The sequence below is a fragment of the Melitaea cinxia genome, chromosome 3 (assembly GCF_905220565.1).
Source record: "Melitaea cinxia chromosome 3, ilMelCinx1.1, whole genome shotgun sequence".
NCBI classification, from domain to species: Eukaryota; Metazoa; Arthropoda; class Insecta; order Lepidoptera; family Nymphalidae; genus Melitaea; species Melitaea cinxia.
The window spans coordinates 2,292,977-2,312,782 of record NC_059396.1 but is presented as its reverse complement, the minus strand read 5'-3'; the positions used below and the strand labels follow the sequence as shown (position 1 = coordinate 2,312,782).

At 33.2% G+C, this 19,806-nt stretch overlaps 1 protein-coding gene across 4 annotated transcripts in view; it reads left to right on the top strand.

Moving 5' to 3' along the window:
- LOC123669298 overlaps positions 1-19,806 on the top strand; it is an 87,588-nt gene that overhangs the window by 50,635 nt on the left and 17,147 nt on the right. For 2 of the 4 annotated variants that reach the window (XR_006745731.1, XM_045602909.1), the window contains exon 1: positions 8,621-8,977. The exons of 1 other annotated variant lie outside the window; for it this stretch is intronic. The gene's annotated coding sequence lies outside the window, so the exon portion shown is untranslated. Of the gene's footprint in view, positions 1-8,620; positions 8,978-19,806 lie in introns of those variants that run through there. One more of the 4 variants, XM_045602910.1, reaches the window with a different exon arrangement.

Below are 19,806 nucleotides of genomic sequence, written 5' to 3'. Positions count from 1 at the left end.
CAGTACCGTGTGAACTTCAGTATTACATTATATTAGCACGAATTCAATAATATACTAATATTATTTGATTCTTTTGAATTATCGATATTTGAAAAACACGATTGCTTTACATGTTTTTCGTGGCAAGCGTATTCTCCACAGTCACAAACACCAAGACCAGAAAGAAATATCTATCCATATAACTATCTGCTCCGAGAGGGAATTGAACCCGTGATCGTTGTAGTTAAAGCAGTTCGCATTAAGTACTAATACAAAAACGGTTCCCCTAACTCTTAACCTTTTTCCGCAGTTCGCTATTGTAGCCAGTAAAATAATCCCCAAATCGTCTTGACGTCACCGTCAAACGCTAGGACAAACAATAAAATTGTTATAAAAGCAATGACACGTCGCGATAACGGTCGCCATAGCGACAGACAGCGATATAAATAGCAGTTTTGAGGTTTGGTTATAATTTGCGTATCATTGCTATTTGCCGTTTGCCACTACGTGTACCGCCCACGGAAAACACTGCGGAACCACTGAGCCGCTGAAATGACTTGTTCCACGTTAACCCGTCACGACGTCTAGATATGTAAGGGCTTTCACGTTATGTATTTTTATTTTTTACGTACAATTGTATATATATAAGTTAGGAAATAATTGAGCATAATTTTGGGATGATATTTTTTTTGGACAATACTTGCAGTTCACATGGAAAATGCAAAACATTTGATTTCAATTTAATTTTTAATTATTGTAATTGTATTAATGAAAGTTAAGAAATAGCGCAGACGAGCACAATATTTGAATCTTTTATCTAAGGGCTACCTAGGTTTACCTCCGAGCTGGCAAGTATCCAAGGCCTAGTTTAAAATTTTAAATCAGAATCCAACCGTAATCTATTTAAACTATCTATATAAAAGCTTTAATTTAACAACCACAACCTTAAAAAGTTTTTTTGTGGACAGCCCTAGATATTACGTAAAGCACTCGGACAGGGAGTGCTATAGTTAGTGTTACGGTTATAGCGACGCAGGTTGTGTTAGGTTCGGGCTATCGACGCTAATAATAAATCATTTGCGGCTTTCATGGCTGTAGGAAACGTACCATTGAGACGCGGCCCCGATTGTTTTTCAATAATATTTAGTCAACGATTTGTTAAATGACAAACGATCGCTTTCTTTCGCGTTTGATTTATTTCTCCCCGTTCGCGGACAGAGCTAATTGTTTATCGTTCTGTTGTAAATGTTTGTTATCGATTTCTAAATAGTTTGTTATTGTTTAACGATTTGTTCGATCTTTATATAATTTATATTCTATATTCTGCTACGCTTCGCTATTTTGCCCGAATAATTACAGAAACCATGCGAATGTTGTAATACAAAGTAGCCTATTTGTGACTCTGTATCTCCAGCTACGTAATAAGATTAATTATAATGACTTCAGAAGTAAAGTGAACGAGTTATAAACATCAATTCATCCTCACTAACTTTCGCATTTTATTAGCAGCAGGATTAGCTGGATTTAGCAGGATTGCCTGCGTGGTTTTTACCCCTTCTGTTCCCTTGTGTATATGAGGAGTACGATGTTATAGTTCAATTCTAGAATTTTCTTTTTATTGCTCTGTTGTTTCATACATTTTGACACCTTGGTTAATGTCTGTTGTTATTTTACCGTGTTTTGGGTGAAACTTTGCTTGTGATAATGTATCTTTTTAATGGTAAAGGAATTATTAAAATCTGTTCAGGAGTTGAAGCCTCAGTACAAAATCAAGTATCTCAATCAAAAGACTCCACTAAAATGTGTCCTGTGTCGGGTGTCCAGAAACATAATACAAGCACAAACACCCAGACCTGTAGAAACGTCTGGAATGCCTGTACAAACAATTACCATGTGCTGCAATCAAATGTTTCTTTTAAAGTACTGAACATGACTGCGTAAAAACAATAGATTTCATTAGCGCGTACGTAAATAATAATTATGTATACAACTGTGTATACATATATATTAAACACGCTGCATTAACTTGTAAATCTTGATATGAATTTTACCGAAAGTTCTTTTTAATTGTATGTATATCAAGCCGAAAAGACCCAGACATAATTAGGTGTCAAGGGGGTTAATATCATATATGGTAAAACCGGGAGAGATGCCGCAGTGGGATAGATGCCTCATGTTCTAAAAACCTAACATGCCGAACTCACAAATAAAAATTAATCACATAAGTAGGAGTCGAAGACACCCCGTACCTCGGATATCCACAGATATTCGTGTGGCAAGGACGTGTTTGGATCGTGTGTGTAAAGGATAGTTGCCCTGATTTTTTGAGGTATAGGTGCCCTTACCATATACAGAGTAAGTTTATATGTATAATTTTTTTTGTGTCTGTTATTTTTTTATGTATTTAGGTATATTTATGTTTGAATGTTTTACTGATTCTAGCAGAACTTTGCCACGAAAATATAAAAGAAAGGAAGAAATGCGAGCTCGAGTATGTTCTTGGACTATAGAAAACCTACAGTCAGCTTTCGATGAGAAAGTATGATTGTGCAATGTGTATGTTGACACTTGATATGAATATTTTAGACCAACAATTAAGAATTTATACTTTTGTTGAATAAATGCTTGTAAAATTTAATTAAATTTATATATATATATACACAGACAGATTATACTATGTATATATATATATATATATATATATATATATATATATATATATATATATATATATATACATAGTATAATCTGTGTGATATAAAAATTATATTCTAATTATAACAATTAAAAGATATAAAAAAACAAAAATTTTTTCATTGCTATGGCCCACGTTTCTTGGAGACAATCGATGTTTTAGGAGTAGTCTAACCTAACATTTGGTTTGGTTTTTCGTTTACACGGTTTAAAGGGCATCTATCCTACTCACTATTTTCATGGTGAGGCAACTATCCATATAGGTAGGCATCTATCCTCAAAAAAAAGGGTTCACGAAAAGCTAATTTCTGCTTAATCTGCATTGGCTAGGTTGAAAAAAAATAGTCATAATTCAACATAAAGGATTGAGCTAGCTACATTAATAAAAATTATTCGTCTAAAAATCATATTTTTAAAATTAGGTGGCTATTTCAAAAAGTGAGGCATCTATCCCGGTTTTACCCTATACCAAAACAACGTTTGCGGGGTCAGCTAGTATAAATATATAAATACAATAATCTCATACAAGAGCTTTCCGTCCGCTATAATACTGATTGTCATACGAAATGGTTGTATTATTTAAATCATCGTAAGCAGTGAACGCGCGCCTCGCTCTGTCACGGTACATTGATTCCGCAATTAGTCTCCGTCACGAGATTATGCATGTTTAATGCATGGAAATTATTAGGGCTAGTTTCACTTGTTGCTGATAAAGTTTATCTAGAACATAAGTTGCTGATAGGCTTTATCAACAGGAGGTAAAACTGAATAAACTACGATTACTGGTTTCACTGACAAATAAGGTGGAGTTTACTCGTGAGAGACTATATCATAAACTTTTATCTGTTAGATACCGTTATACGTCAGATATCCTTATTAGCAACAGATGTAGCTAATTTCTGTTATCTGTAACGATTATTGCTTAAAAAGTATTAGATCTTATTGAAAACAGATGTCATCGTCCGATGTCACCGACCGTCGTAGTGGTCAGAGAAAAACATGAAAATTTTTCGTCATTCCTGTGCTGATTTAATTCAGCCTCATAATTATTAAAAAACAGTACGTGTCTGCGTGCTATTTTTATAAAGATTAGTATCACGAAAGTAGATAATTTAGGAAACCCCCAGAGATAATACATAGGTATGATATATGATAACGTGCCAATATCACGTCATTTTAGCTCATGTAAAAATATTCATCATCATGTTCGTTTGTCTATTGCAGTCCACTGCTGGACATGGGCCTCAACAAGTTCGCGTTAGGCATTATGGCGCGAACTCATGGGTTTTGCCCATAGTCACCGAAAAAAAAAAATTGTATGTCTTATTTTTTAAGCTGTATTCTATTTATTATTATGACATCCTAATTTTAAATTTAACGTTGAGTTCGTGATTATTGCGAAAGGATGTTATAGTCGAACAACATAACATAGTCGGGTTATGCCGCAACTAGTGTTGCCCAAATGCAAGAACAAGACGAGACTTAGCCAGTCTTGGTCTTGGTCTTGCGCCAATGCACCTGGTCTTGGTCTTGGTCTTGGTCTTGCGCTCCCAGTCTTGGTCTTGGTCTTGGTCTTGCAGCAAGAGTCTTGCAAGTCTTGCAATTACCTATTAGTCTATTACTATTTATTAAAGTTTACTTTAAATCTTAGAAAAAAATATTAGAATTGGAACATTGTGAGCTTGAATTAACATAGCCATAGTAAAGATCAAGCAGATTAATAAATAACTGAAGATTTACTTACTCTCATCATCTCTCTCAGAGATATTCGGGCTGGTAAGTAATACAAAACTCTTATCGCAGGCTTTTTATTTTATTAGTAGGTAAGTACCTACGCTTTTTATATTATTTTATTAGTTTTGTAGAATTTTTTTACACGTTTCAAGTATATTTAAAAGTGGCTACAATATTTATTAAACGGGTGATATTTGAACACTTTTTGCTATTTTTTCTTGTAAAAACTTAAGAAATATAATGACTAAATGTACAATAATAGTACCTAAGTAATTAGTTTAAAACCATATAAGTAATCAATATTATAATATATACTTACTAGAATGAATTAATATGACATCTACTACCTATCCTTACCATTTTATCCTAATCATAATACTACTTGCGTGATCAGTATAATGTATTCATTTTCATTCTAAGCACTCTGAAACTTATTTATTCTTTGGAACACCTGTAGGTACTCTTAAAATTCGAAATTATTTTGCATGAGTATACCTACGCCCTATGGCGGCAATCAAATAGTGTCAAATGTTATGATTTCGGCGTGGCGGCAACGATTGTTTTAGATTTCAAAAGAAGCCGCCGGCGCGTGTATCATAACCATGTACTTCCGAAAAGCGGCAAATTTCTTTGAGAAGTAAGTACAAAACCTTTGATGCCGCATTATCAAAGTGCCGATGGTTAAAACATAACTATGCATGCACTCAGTTTGATTTTAATAGATATTATTTTATTCGCTATGTTTATGGTATTAGTCGTAATGCGCATAGGTCCAGTTTTTCATATTCTTTGATACAGTTTTTTGCGTCTCATAGAATTCCTAAGCGTACCTACCTATACACCGAACTGTTACACCTAACTACTCAGTGAAATAGCGCTAAGTCCTAGCTGCAAGACGCAAGAGTCTTGCAGGCTATGTCTTGTTCTTGCTCAAGTCTTGCACGGTCAGTCTTGGTCTTGGTCTTGCTAAAAATACGCGGTCTTGTTCTTGGTCTTGGTCTTGCAAAAACGCAAGAACAAGACCAAGACTGCAAGACCAAGACTGAATTTGGGCAACACTAGCCGCAACTCTTCTCCTAGATGCAGTGAAAGCCTTTGTCCAACAGTGAGATGCTTATTGGCAGATTATTGGTGAAGCCAGTAAAAGCCGGTAATACAGTGCCCTCTCCTAGGCAATCTTACCTTCTACGAAGTTGCGTTGCGCCTTAATTCACTACACTATTCCTAACCTTTGCTTTTTCCTTTAATCAATATCTTTTTGTGCTAGCTAAGAGGCAGTTAATTGTTTTAAGTTTTTTACACAAAGTTTCTTTTACTTAATGCCCAAAACATAGATTTTTAGGCCGAATTAAAGGCCAATAGCTAAAATAGTTCAAATAAGGCTCAGTAAGGTATTTCGAGCCATTTAGTTAGCGCTTCATTTGTTTAACTTCCTAATGACCGGCAGGTTGTGGGCTTCCATTTCATTTCCATTCCATTTCATTGGATAGGTGGGATAGTAACCGGATATCCGTAGATTGTGAAGCTTTTTAAGTTTGTTATGTATTTAAAATTTTTAGAGTTTAATTTTTGTTATTGTAGTATGTAATATTAATATAAATAATATAAATATATCATTTTTAATAAATACACAGTATAAAAAATAAAGTTGTAATAAATTGATTAAACATGATCTAAGCTAATTATTATTTAAAAAAAAATCGCTCATTAAAAGTACCTATTAAGTTTAAAAATATGAAACTTTTTGGAGGTACTTTTTTTTTTTTAATTTCTCACTTCAATCGTTTTGGCTGTTAGGAAGTTTAAGACTATAAAATTGTCGGGTGAAACCACGTGACACAACTAGTTCTCAATTTTGTTAATGAAGTAAAATATGAATATATCACATATTACTTACACACGCGTCACACATAAAAACTTCTATTAACGACCTCTTCACATCCTCAATTACGTTAATTTTAAACTAAGTTTAAATAATTCATTAGTTTTTACTTTCGTTTTTAAGTTTGTTGACCCGGCACAATAGGCGATAAGTTTTATCTAAGCTGGCTTGTGGATTTCTCGCGGTAACCTGTTCGAGGTAGAAAAAAAAACCTTGACCCGTTACGACAAGTTCGACTGTAATCGTAAGAACGGTGGGTTCAATATTAACCGATTGTTAACCCTTAATTACTCGCACAAAGAATATTACATTACTGCTCGCATGGGGTCACGGGTGACCCCAAATAGTAGGAGTAGTTTTTAATATATTTTGAAATATATAAGTAAATGAAACGATTTTATTATTAAAGTGCTATGTTTATTTTATAATATCTATAAGTAATAACATGAATTACTAATTAATTATACAAAAACAAGTTAAAATAAAATTAATATCAATAATCAACAATTTGTACTTAGGTATACTGAGATCATAGTAAATACTCGTATTTTTTAGGAACTCTCCAAATCTCTCTCGTTAAACTGTTGACAGTATATGTCAGAATGATCATAGCACACAAATCTTATACATTTCTTGCATTTTGTTGGTACTTTGCGATCGCATTTCCTTGGGCAGCTGTTGCAACGTTCACGTTTTGCAATGGTTGGCGGGACGCGATTTTCCAACTCGTGCTCTTCCATCAGACGTTTTTTTACCTTCTTAGGAGTTGCTCTGACTTCAACTCGTCGTTTTTGGTTATTATGAACAAGTTCAACAGACAATTGCCGCAAGAAATTACGCCTCATGTGAGTACGTGATTTTTCGGTATTTACTCGATGTACAATGAGTGCATTTATGCCTGAAACATCTATCAGGTGGAAGGAAATGGCTAAAGGCCACCGTTTGGTTCACCTCCCTACGTTGAATGTACCACACAAGTGATCATTGGTGTCCAGTCCTCCATTAGTGCTGTTGTAAAATGTTATTATTTCAGGTTTCTGCTTGTCAGTTGAGGCTGGGTCGATATGAGCTACATGATGCATGGAAGATAACAACACAACAGCTTTATTTGGTTTTTGAAAATAGAAACCTGACCCTCCAACTTCTTCTTCATCAGAACCTCCTTCATTCTCTACCAACCATTGCGCAAATCGCTGTTCTCTCCTATCCATGACTAATTCTGACAAAAAGACGAAACTCGTAGTAAAACGGAATTTTTTGATAATTTCATTGTATAAAGATGTAAAAAACATATTTATAACAAACATTTATTCACTGAACATACAATAACACAAATATAATTCATAATACACAAAAAAAATACATAAAATAAAAAACTTGCCTCTTTCAAAAAAGTAACGTAATTACTCGCACGGGGTCAGCGCTGAAGAGTGCAGCGACGCATCCTTCCACTCCTGTGACTTGGTCGCTAGTAAAATACAAACTTAGACGCACGTTATGAAGCTAGCGAGGGCGCGGGAGAAATCGGGCCGAGCCAAGTGCTTCATTTTTTTATCCGAAAATGCTTTGACCCCATGCGAGTAATTAAGGGTTAAACGTTTTGAAACCAATTTCGCTCTCGATCAGGGTTATTAACTCTTATTAAGTTTTAAATGTAGATAAGTTTAAAAAATAATGTTGATTTCAATTAAATATTTAATTTGAATAGAATCCTTGAATATTTATTTTTATAATCATCATTTATGTATATTTGTTGATTTATTTATTTAAAAGCTAATGATATCTATACTAATATTATAAAGAGTTGAAGTTTCTAACTTTGTTTTTTTTTTGTAAGGGGTAATCTTCGTAAATACTGATCCGATCATGAAAATTCTTTCACTAACCGAAAGCCACACTATTCAGAAGTGATAAAGGCTCTATTGTTATTGAGAAAAAAATCAGTGAAAAATAATAGTATATGTAAATGAAGTCGGAGAAATATGAGCGACATGAAAACTTTACTATACATTTGTATCACAAAAATAATTAACGTCCAACGAAGTGGGCACGGATCGGCTAGTAGATATAAAATAAGTCATATTTTAGAGTGTTTACTACTTACAAAAAAAAAAAAGGAGTTATTAAGTCCATACGAATGAAGTAAAACTTCTTTAGCTTTTTCTAACTTAACAGCTTACTCCCCAAGTCAAGCGCGTATAAAGAAGTTTTACTTCAATAAATTTAAAAAAAAAATGAGTGTGCTTTTGCCTGCACCGAGTCTTAGGTCAGAAACGACTGAAACTGACTATGAAAGAAAGAGAGAAAAAAATGTGTGCTCGCACCTCCCTCTCAACTTCCGTTCGCCTCGCCCGATGACACTTATCGTAACACTCACGTCACGCATTCACCATCGTACTCACCACGTCAAGCGTGCGCTAAAGAAGTTTTACTTCAAAAACGTATATAGTATGTTTCCGTCTCGTAGCAGCCCTACGTTAGACGGTAATGCAGCGTTTGTGATACCAATAATTTAGTCAGTCTCGTGAGGTCGAGCGGAGCGAACGTGTGCAACGAATCGTTCCCAAACAATTTAATGTATATTACGTATTCGTAAAATTTTATATTTTCTAAAATTGTGCAAGTTAAACAGTGTGTGTATAGAGACGTGATTTTGTTTCATTGCCTTCTTTTTTGGAACTTACTATGGTAACTTAGTTTTAAACGGCATTCACCTACCTATGTTTGGTGTTTTTATTTGCAATTCTTACTATGAAATATATAATATATACTTTCATATATCAAATCGTTGCTTATTACAATATCACAAACCTTTATACGATTTTATAAGTGAGACAAAAATCCTTATAATCTATAGTTTTAAAACAATCAAAAGTAACTTAAAGTCTAATCAGTCTAGTCTATTGACGAAATTCTTTAACTCTAACGAGATCGTTGCGAATATCAGTGTAACTGAAGAGGAATGAAATTTAATTTTTATTCTTATTATGTAAAATATTAAACAAAATTATATTCGTCGTGTTATGATATAAGGAACTATATATAGATAGGTTTGTTCTCGGAATGCAACCACAGAACTGGATTCCGAGATGAAAATTATTTCAGCTTGGTACAAGCAAATAACTTTGAAACTATCAGTTAAGTTACATGTTACTAAGATTAACGCGTTTAAACAAACAAACTTAGTCTTTATAATATTTTTTATAAATATATGTAAATGAAGTACAGAAATATTCTATACGAAATTTAATCGTATTAGATTTGCAATCAAATTAGTATTAACATTTTCATGGTATGGTTTTTCATGCTCCATGATTCCACTAATTTTATTAATATTTCTTGATATTGTAAATTTTAAATTAAATATAATTTTGCAAATTGTTTTGGTTAAAGATTTTTCAGAGTAATTGAGTGAAAAACTTATCGAGAGAAATTACACTTATCCATTTTATGCATTTTGTGTTGTCTGTTCAATAGTAATCATATTTTTATGAATATTTAAGGATTTTTTATGTAACTTATCAGATTTATCGTCGTACTAACATTGCATCTAACATTATGTGATCCTTTACCATTAATTATATAAAGAGGTAAATTATTGAGCTTGTTATATTTATTCTCTGGAGCTATTTATTAAATATTATGTTTTTTTTTTACGAATCAAATTTACAAATCTTAAAAACGTCTTTTATAACCCTCTTACCTACTTCCAATTAATTTGAGATTTTTCTAAGGGTTTCATTCAGTTCATTAAAAAAAAATATGTTAAAAATCGCAAAGCTGTCGCTATCGCTAATCGTTATAGATAACATACTGATTAAAAAATAATTGTCTTCCTTTTAAAGTTGTTTAATACTAAAGCTAAAATAATTTTATATCCGTTATATAATAATAGATATAAAATTATATTTGTAAAATTATTTAAAGTTTTTCTTTTTCACATGATATTATATTTGTGAAATGCTGTGCGTTTTTATATAACAACGGAGCGAATTAAATTCGATTGAAGGAATATGTATGACCTTTAATAATGTTAATAGCCAATATCATGTATTATGTCAGTAACATTAGCATATGGAGTTCTCTAGAACATTTCGTCCAACAATTTTCTTGATTAATAGACCGAAGCGAAAAAGTCATTTTGGAATGTGAATATGATTTGGCGGATTTAATTTCATTCATAGGTATGTCTGGATTCTTTGATTCCAAGGGTCTGATTCTAAGATTCTTAAGATTTTTATTGTGATTTCATGTAATTAATAAGGCTGACGATTTTGTTTTGATTTGTTTGTAACTATGTTTGAATTCGCCTGTGTTGGTTTTATAGTATCTGTAGATTTGACTATTTTGAAATTAGTTTCTGACGTTGATTTTGATCCATTTTTTTTTAATTTTGTGTGATAGACTATTTAAGTGGTTGATGCGTTAGTGATCGTCGGTTCCATTCATGCTAAAAACAAATATTTGTTTAAATTTACGGTTTTTTGTAATTGGGCGTTTGCGTCTGTATTATATGCTGACATGATTCCCAGATTTTTATATTACTGGGTCACATTATACATTATTTTTATATAGTGACTTCATACAACCGTTTACAATAAGCGATAGCTTTTTGACACAATTTGTATGGAGCTTACGTCAAAATTCTACCTCTAGTAAGCAAATACAAAGATAGATGTAATATTGAAACTGGGCGTTGATGTGTTTTAACAAAAGATAAACTTTTTCTTACAATAGTTTACAATACCGTTTTTCACGGTAATTCCACGGTGGTTTATTAATTCTGAATATGGTTTTCTCCCTTCATCCATGATATCTTTTTAACTGTTGTTATTGTTTTTGTATATTATTCTTCTACACACTCATATATCAAATTTATGCCCATCACTATATTGTAAAGAAAAAAATATTTATACTCTAAAATTAAAGTTCATTTCGGTTGATATAAAAGTGTCAAAATGTCATTTCTCGTTAGTACTAATCCCCGTGCGTCGTGTGTCTTTAGCGTGTCATAAGAATCTTGACTTTAAAAAATTGGGTCACTATCGCTATGTATATAATTTTGACATTCTTGAGTAGCCCGACCGGGGAAATACCTACTTCCGCTTCAGCCTGTAATATCCTACTACCGGGCAAAGGCCTCTTTCCCCATGTAGGAGAAGGATCAGAGCTTAATCCAACACGCTGCTCCAATGCGGGTTGGTGGATACGAGTATGATACCTACTACGAGTAACGAACGCTATCAGGTGTACATGATAACAACCGGGACCGACAGCTTAACGTGGTCTCCGAGGTACAAACAGTAGGGTAGGAACAGTAGGGATAGGGAGAAGTAAGTACTTTGACCTTATAAAACCTACACTGTACAGGAGATCAAAGCAAAATAATAATGCTCTCAAGTTATGTGTGCCTATGGTAAAGCCTAGCTAGGTAGTTAAGTAAAAATCTCATTATATAATAGTTTTAAATAATATGACATTATATTCTAAGGCGAATCTAAAAAGCTAATCGGATATAAGAGGTGAATACTTTTTTCAGAGAGAAGGATTGGAACGTTAACCGCCATAATATTCCCACGCTGTGTCGAAAATTTGAAATAAATATTAGGTACAACAGATGCGGGCGGAATCGAATCTTCTTTTACCACTTGGTGTTATTATTCCCAGCTTTTGATGCCAGGTTCTGCCTTCCGACTAGCGTTAGGTAATCCATTTTACTGAATCTTTGACATCATTTTAGGGTAGGACATTGGTGGTATTCGGGTAGAATACATACAGCTTAATATACATATATATTTTTATGTTTCAAATTTAGAAGAACGACTAGCTCAATATTATTAAAGCATAATGCGAAAATCCTATTAAAAAAAAAAAAAACGATTTTTATCGCGGTCCAACGCATGTTTTAGTCAAATGCCATTCAAGGTAATAGGCTACTATCGGCTTTAATTCGGCTTACAACGAAGTCGTCTAAATACCTCTTAATTATATTAATACTTGATTTGACATTCATTATCAACAGCATACATATGTATAATTTTATGTAAAACATTCAAACAAGCATATATATATATATATATATATATATATATATATATATATATATATATATATATATATATCTTAATATATATAAATCTCGTGTCACAATGTTTGTCCTCAATGGACTCCTAAACTACTTAACCGATTTTAGTCAAATTTACACACCGTGTGCAGTTTGATCCAACTTAAAAGATAGGCTATATTTTATTTTGATATATTATGTTATTATTATATTTCAGAAAAAAATAAGGTGATACGAAGTTCGCCAGGTCAGCTAGTATATATATATATATATGTTTCTAACTTAGGTTTACTTCCCCAGTCTGGCTTCTCCAGCAAAATGTTTCCTACTATTCCCTACCTCAATAAATCATTACATTGCTTCGCCGACCGTATCTCTGAGATTCATCCATTAAAAACTTGTAGTATAATCAACTGCCGACCAAAAATTTACGATTTTGATGCAAAATTTGTCTAAAGACGGGTTCATAGACGTAAGTGTTTCTTTGGAAGAATTCCTTTCCGCTTCATCCAATAACAAGCGTACGAGATTCTTTACTTTCTATCGCATGCTTGTAATAGAAATGAACGATTCATTTGTCATTCAGTAGAATTAATATTTTCATTTACGTGTCTACTCTTATTAAATGTTAGAACCAGATGATCCGCGCATCGTCAACCGCGTTCCATTACTTCTCTGTTCCCTTTAGTTACGCATGATGTATTAAACTTTAATAATTTTTTTTATAACATTAATAATTTCAAATATACAAGATTTTTTTGGTCGACCAGAGAGTCGTTTGAGATTAGGTGCCTCTAATTCTGCATCTTTATATTTATTAGCAGATAATGACTAGTTATTAACCGTGCCTGTATTCCGCATATATTCTTATAATACTTGCCTGTCAATGAAAGTCCCTTTAAAATAAAAACGTAGTTAACATAGTAAAAGGTCAAGTGATCATCTTAACTTTTTCTCTCAATATGTTTATTTACAATTAAACATTCGCGCACACACGAGTGATATCATGTAAGTAATGTCATAAAACTTTAGCAAACGCCTAGAAAATAAATATTATACAAACATATACCTTGATATAACATATATTAACAACCAAATAAAAATATAGAAAAAACTATGAGGCCTTCATTGATATACATTCTTAAAATATTTAATTCGATTTTCGGATTTTCCGATGACGAAACAGTCGACTGATTCGATATCTTTAGCGATTTAAATTGGATTAGCGACTCTGCGACTTCGTTATTGTATATAAATTAAATAATTTATTTGAACTGCACCAACGTTCCAGATATTTCGGTAATCGATATTTCACTTGTACCTGAATTTGAATAATCAACGGATTTGGAAATACGACCGGTTCTTGTAAACCTGTATCGGGGATTTTGCTCAGAGATATATATAGTCTAATTTAATTATGAAAAGTATAAAATACGTCGTTTATGTTCTATTTTTTAATGAAATTGTCAATACACTTTGTCTAGGCTTAGGGAACGTATGTTCTAAAATTTAGCTTGTAAGTATGTAGATCGTCTATATCGAGATTTGACATTTGACAAAGAGAACAAATCACTGTCGGTACCTGACGATAATGATGTTCCGAGATCTTCTTATCTGTAATGTCCCTCATTATTTGATGACAACTTAATACATTTAAAAATGGAATACTAGTGTATTAAGGGACATTAATTAAAAGTTTAAAAACTCTCTACGCTATAATTGCAATTTATAGCTAGGAACCATATGGAAATAAAAAAACAGCATCTAAATTAACTATCCGTTCGAAATCTCTGATGCCAAAGAAACAGACCTTATCAAATTCATAACTACCCTTTTTTGCGTCAATGGTTGAAAATACAGAAACACTTTTCATACTTACGATCCATAAAAGAGTTTTTTTTTTTTTTTTCAAAGTTTGTATTATATGACAGAGGAGACATTTTTCTGTGTTCCAAGTGAGATTGATTGATTATTACCTGATTAACTTACGTTACCTACTATTCATTAAAACGACAAAAATTAGAACTCTTAGATGAAACCTTATATAACGAAAAATAAATGTTGTATTTAGAAGGATAGGTTGTAGTAAGATTGCACAAATACAAGGAAATTTCGTTCATATCAGAATTAATACCACTATTACGTGGTAACTTCTCTTTTTCCTGTTTTTTTTAATACGTTAAATTTATCTTTGCTTCTAAAAAAGGAAAACTGGTATAAAAATTAAACATAAAGGTCGCGTCAAAGTCATAGGGCAAACAATCAAACTTTATTTATAGGTAATTTCCGCCAACCCGCATCGAGCAGCGTGGTGGATTAAGCTCTGGTCCTTCTCCTAAATGGAAAAAGTGGCCTATGTCCAGCAGTGGGATATTACAGGCTGGACCGTAAGCGTAATGTTAAATGGCAGTTGGTTTTTCTTTAACAAATCACATGTATTAACTTGTTACATGACTAACATCAATAAACACTACGACGTAAAACTTGAAGCATTAATCTACTTTTACTTATTATTTCCTTAATCGATGAACGATTTAGGAATTTAGATCAAGTTAGCATCGTAAAATTTATAAACAAATTTATTATTATATAAACAAAAATGGGTCGAAGAAATGTATGTATACGCATAATTGCCGCATCAAATCGGATAATTCTTTATGTTCGTTAGCTTCGTAGAAAAGAAAAAACTTTAAAAGATATACGAACAATACATAAAAATGTTCGTAAAAATATATACAAATAAAAAAATGATAGAGACGGTAGATCTTATTCGAAAAACTGGGCATCTTATTTCCGGCGCCAGTGTTTTTAAGCGCATGATTTACCAGCAATAACTTTCAATAATATTTATGTCCAATCAACCATACTTACTTTACGTTCTAAGATGGAATGATATTTTTCTAATTTATTTCTTTTCTCTTAATAATAACAAAATCATCTCACAGATATGTATCGAATGCTTTGATAGATTCTTATTTTTATTTATCTCAATCGTGCTTGATAGTTCCACATCTGTACCCTGTGTGGCTACGGCAGTAAATAATATAGCCAACCACTCTCTTCCCGTGGGTGTCGTAAGAGGCGACTAAGGGATAAGACAGTTCCACTACCATCATGGGACTTATAAAGCCGACCGATGGTGGGATAGCCATCCAACTTCTGGCTTTGAAATACACAGGCCGAAGACGTCTTCGGTGCGACAAAGCCACCCCTGCAGTCAACAACCCGCCTGCCCAGCGTGGTGACTATGGGAAACACACATGAGTTCACGCCATTTTTGGCGCGAACATGTGGAGGGCCTATGTCCAGCAGTGAACTGCGATAGGCTGAATTGACATCATAATAATACATTACACAGTATTTGTCGTTTTCACGAAACGGATGACGTAATTTGTACAGACAAAGTAAAGACACTGTTTTTCTTTAAACCTTGAAACTAACATAATGCAACACGCTTTTTCGAAAGGTGCTTCCGACGCAATCATTAAGCTCGCTCTGTGACAGAGAAATTTCTCCCAAAGTGCTCGTAGTCACACAAATATCGTCTACTTAAGAAATACTATGTTCTTCCATTTAATCTTTCCGAGAATGTTATTAAATAAATCCATACATTAGCGCATCGCAAGCGATAAACACCATTGAAAACTAAACATACAATAATAGCTATGATTTTAGTAGCTTTCCCCCAATTTCAATTTACCGTAATCCGACGCTGTTGTCATTTAAACAATTTTAACAAGAACATAAATTCCACGCCCAAGTCAATATTTAGGTCGGTCGAGTGCCTCGAAGGCCTAGCTAGTCCATTCGGAGCCTAGGTATCTATTTATAGCCGGTAAAATGCGGCTGGTGCTACGCGAAACGCTTATTTACTTGAGATCTTTATAGCAAACACCTTATTTGTATCTTTGCGTGTTGGAGATGGATATTTCAGTGTTAATCCGGTTATCGGAGCTCGTTGACGAATTATCGCAACGACATCTGTAACAGATAGTTGTGTGAATTCTATTTAGTTAAAACGGATAATTAAAGCGAAATTTACCTTACGGGATATTATTATTAATTATTACCGTTAATAATATTGTTATTATCCATGAAACCTAAAATATGCCGACATACCAAACCTGTCAGGAATTTGGATTCCACTGGAATTGCTATGCATTGCAACGCAAAGCGCATGCAAGCGAAATGCCGAACAAATTGGCATTTCTTTTCCTGTCACGTGCATTCAGTGCCATGTTGTGTGTATTTCTGGCTTAAAAGTCAATAAACCTTTAAAAAACAAGTGTGTTTCTTTGCTTAAACGTAAACGCGAATTTCTAACCAAGACACGAAAACTGGTATAAGTTATTCAGGTCAGTGACTCGTTGCCGATTTTATAAATATTTTGTACCTTATTATGTGTAGCGCCAGTTAGGCGTATCGTGTAAATTAGTTCATTAATGTTTCGGACTAAACCTTCCTAACTAAAGTTGGTCTATCGGTCATAAATGAGTTGCAAATCGGCGTGCATCATCTAGGTCAATGTTCTATACACGTTTGTTTTGCTCGACGTCTTAAAACTAGGTCACATAAATCTGGGTTTATTGCTCATTTTTTTTTCAAACCTGACAAATTGTCTTCAAATTAAAATATAAATCAACTTTTTTCAATTTTGACATTTTGTACAAATTGATTAATATTGTTGTTAACTTGATAATATAATTTCGAAGCTATCTAAATTACCTAATAAATAAGTTACATTAACCTATTCCTTATACAACTTATTTATGTTCTAGAAGTAGACATCACAATATAGGTATTAACTCAACTTTGATATGACCTTCTGATCTACGACTCTATTGAAGTTTCAATCAACAATTGACCTTTTTAGAAGATTTCTATTACTTGGGTAAAATATTGTTTGAAGTTACGAGATGTATTTATATTAATTGATATGTTCCAAACGCCATATTCATTAGTCTTATTTATAGGTAGAGACGAAGATCCTCAGTAGTTGATTAACGGATAAAGCTCCAACCCCAACAAAAGGAACAGTTGCCTTTTCCAAATAGAACAAAACGACAACATTAAAACAGAAAAGGAAGAAATTCAATATAGTTGAAAGTGAAATCATTTTTTATTTGAACATTAAATAAAATCATTAAATTTATTTGACATGCAGAAACAAATCGTTAAGTTTACGCCTTTAGCAATATAATTATTTGAGCTACAAATATAGGTAGGTACCATTACCAATAAAACAACAATTAAATTACAATAAATTATCATTAACGACAGAATCGAAATAAACTTGGTCGTGTCAAAAATGTGTTTAAAACGATACCAAAACGTTTTGATTTGAGACAAAACGATCATAATAAAGTAAAAGGACTGAGATTAATAAGCATAGGATTTCAAAGAAACCGCCACCCGCGGGCAACAGTTGCGACACTAGTGTAGCGAGACAATGGACAGTAAATATTAGATTATGCGCCTGTCTCCGCAATCCCGACTTCATTAAATCTCGCCCACGGCTGCCCTCTATCGGCTAAACCTGTAGGCGGCGCGGTTTCTAATTTGAAATGGCCAAACCTAACTTCGAATTTATCCATTTCCTCGATCAACTCTCGTCGTCCGATTTTAAATTTCAGCGCTGTCAGTGCTAGATTTGTCCTATCGGTGACATTAAATACTTCGGCTTATGATCAGTTTAAAACATAATATTGTATTACACAATTTGTTACAATGTAATTTATATTTTAATAATTATCGGTTACGCAGTCTTATTTTTTATTTAGAAAGTATTACTTAAGAACCTGAAGCGAGCATTAGCAGATAATACTCATGAAATATTCATTTACAGTGCGACACGTGTCGTAAGCGACTTATCGTTATCAAATTCCTTCCACTTTATAATCACACATTCTTATTCGATTAATGCTTGTGATTTCTATAGCTTAATTACGTGTTTATTTGGGTTTTATCGTTCTTATAATGACTATTAGGACAAGTTCGAAATACAAGTGGTGGATATAAATGCGATGTTTGTAAATAAATATTTCTTATTCACTAAGAAGTCTTTATTTTTACACTATGAATAATGTTCCATTGATTGTGTTCGTTCCCGTGCTACGGAATAGGTCGGACTCGGCAAGTAATATATTAGATGATTTGCTTTACAATCGTCACAACAATTGAACGTACTAATGAAGGTGACCAGACCGTAGGATTTAGACACAAGTCGATTCTGATACTTGTATCGTGAGCGCTAATCTAGATCTTATAGCGAAGGCTTTTAACCATATGATCGTGTGTAGGCGATCAGCTCGCTAGCAGTGTCACCGGTTCCGAGGCATACCTACCCGCCTACCTCGTACGTTGCTCTATCGGGGAAAGCTGTTTTGACTTTTGCAATCTTGTTCTCACAAGTGTATTGTGAAGCCCACAAGGACATACATTGGGCCCTCGACTACTTAATTTATATGAAAGTGACTTACGATCTAAGTAGAGTTGTGGTCTCTATAGCAGCTTTCAGAAAATTTATGCCTTCTAATCTGAGATTTATATTCAGAAAATGCATATGACTTTACTATTTATTTGTTCTGGTATGTGACATATGTTGTTTAGAGTTTTAATTATAGCGCAAGGTCGAAGTCCGCTTATGTGAATAGCGTTTTGTTGTTGTCATTCAGAAATAACTCGCAACATTCGTTTTTGTGCATTCCATTCATAATGGTATCGTGGTGGGTGGATAAGAAATTACGTCAATTAGTTATTAAAAATAAGGCTTTCAGTTCCCTTAATTTTTGACTTAGAGAATAATACAGAAAAACGTATCATTTTATTTTCTTTGTGTTTAAACGGGACAAAGTGTTATGACAGATATTACCGAAATTTCAAATATTCATTAATGAATTTGTATGATTAAAAAAAAAATCAATCCGATGTAAGTATAGATTCCAATTTTTACTTGCTTCTCCGCCTACACATATCGAATTTGTTATAAACTTATTAAATTTTTATTCTCCTCGTTTTATTATAAGCTTATCAAGTTATTGTCTTCACGTTAATTTTTTTTTTTGTATTTTGTTTCATAGTTATAACAAGCTTTGCTCGTAATTTTATCTATGCATTTCTATTAATAATATTCCGTTACACATAACCTATAAAGTATTCATAATGTCAACAAACTCTCATTGCATTCGTATAATCGGACCCGAGTCACGATTACACGCGCGGTCACTTCCTCTCGCCCCGCCCGTGTCCTATCCGTGTAAGTGGTTCTATGTTATCGATAACTATAGAATCTGTATGTGGTGTATGTATGAGAAAAGTTAATGTCGTTTTTAGACTGTAAATCTGCTTGTAAGGTTATCTTGGTTAATGAGTGAACTTTTCTGTCTTATTATTGGTTTTTTTCGCTTTAAAACTAACCGAATTCTGCTTAGTGTATGTCCAACAATGTGACGTA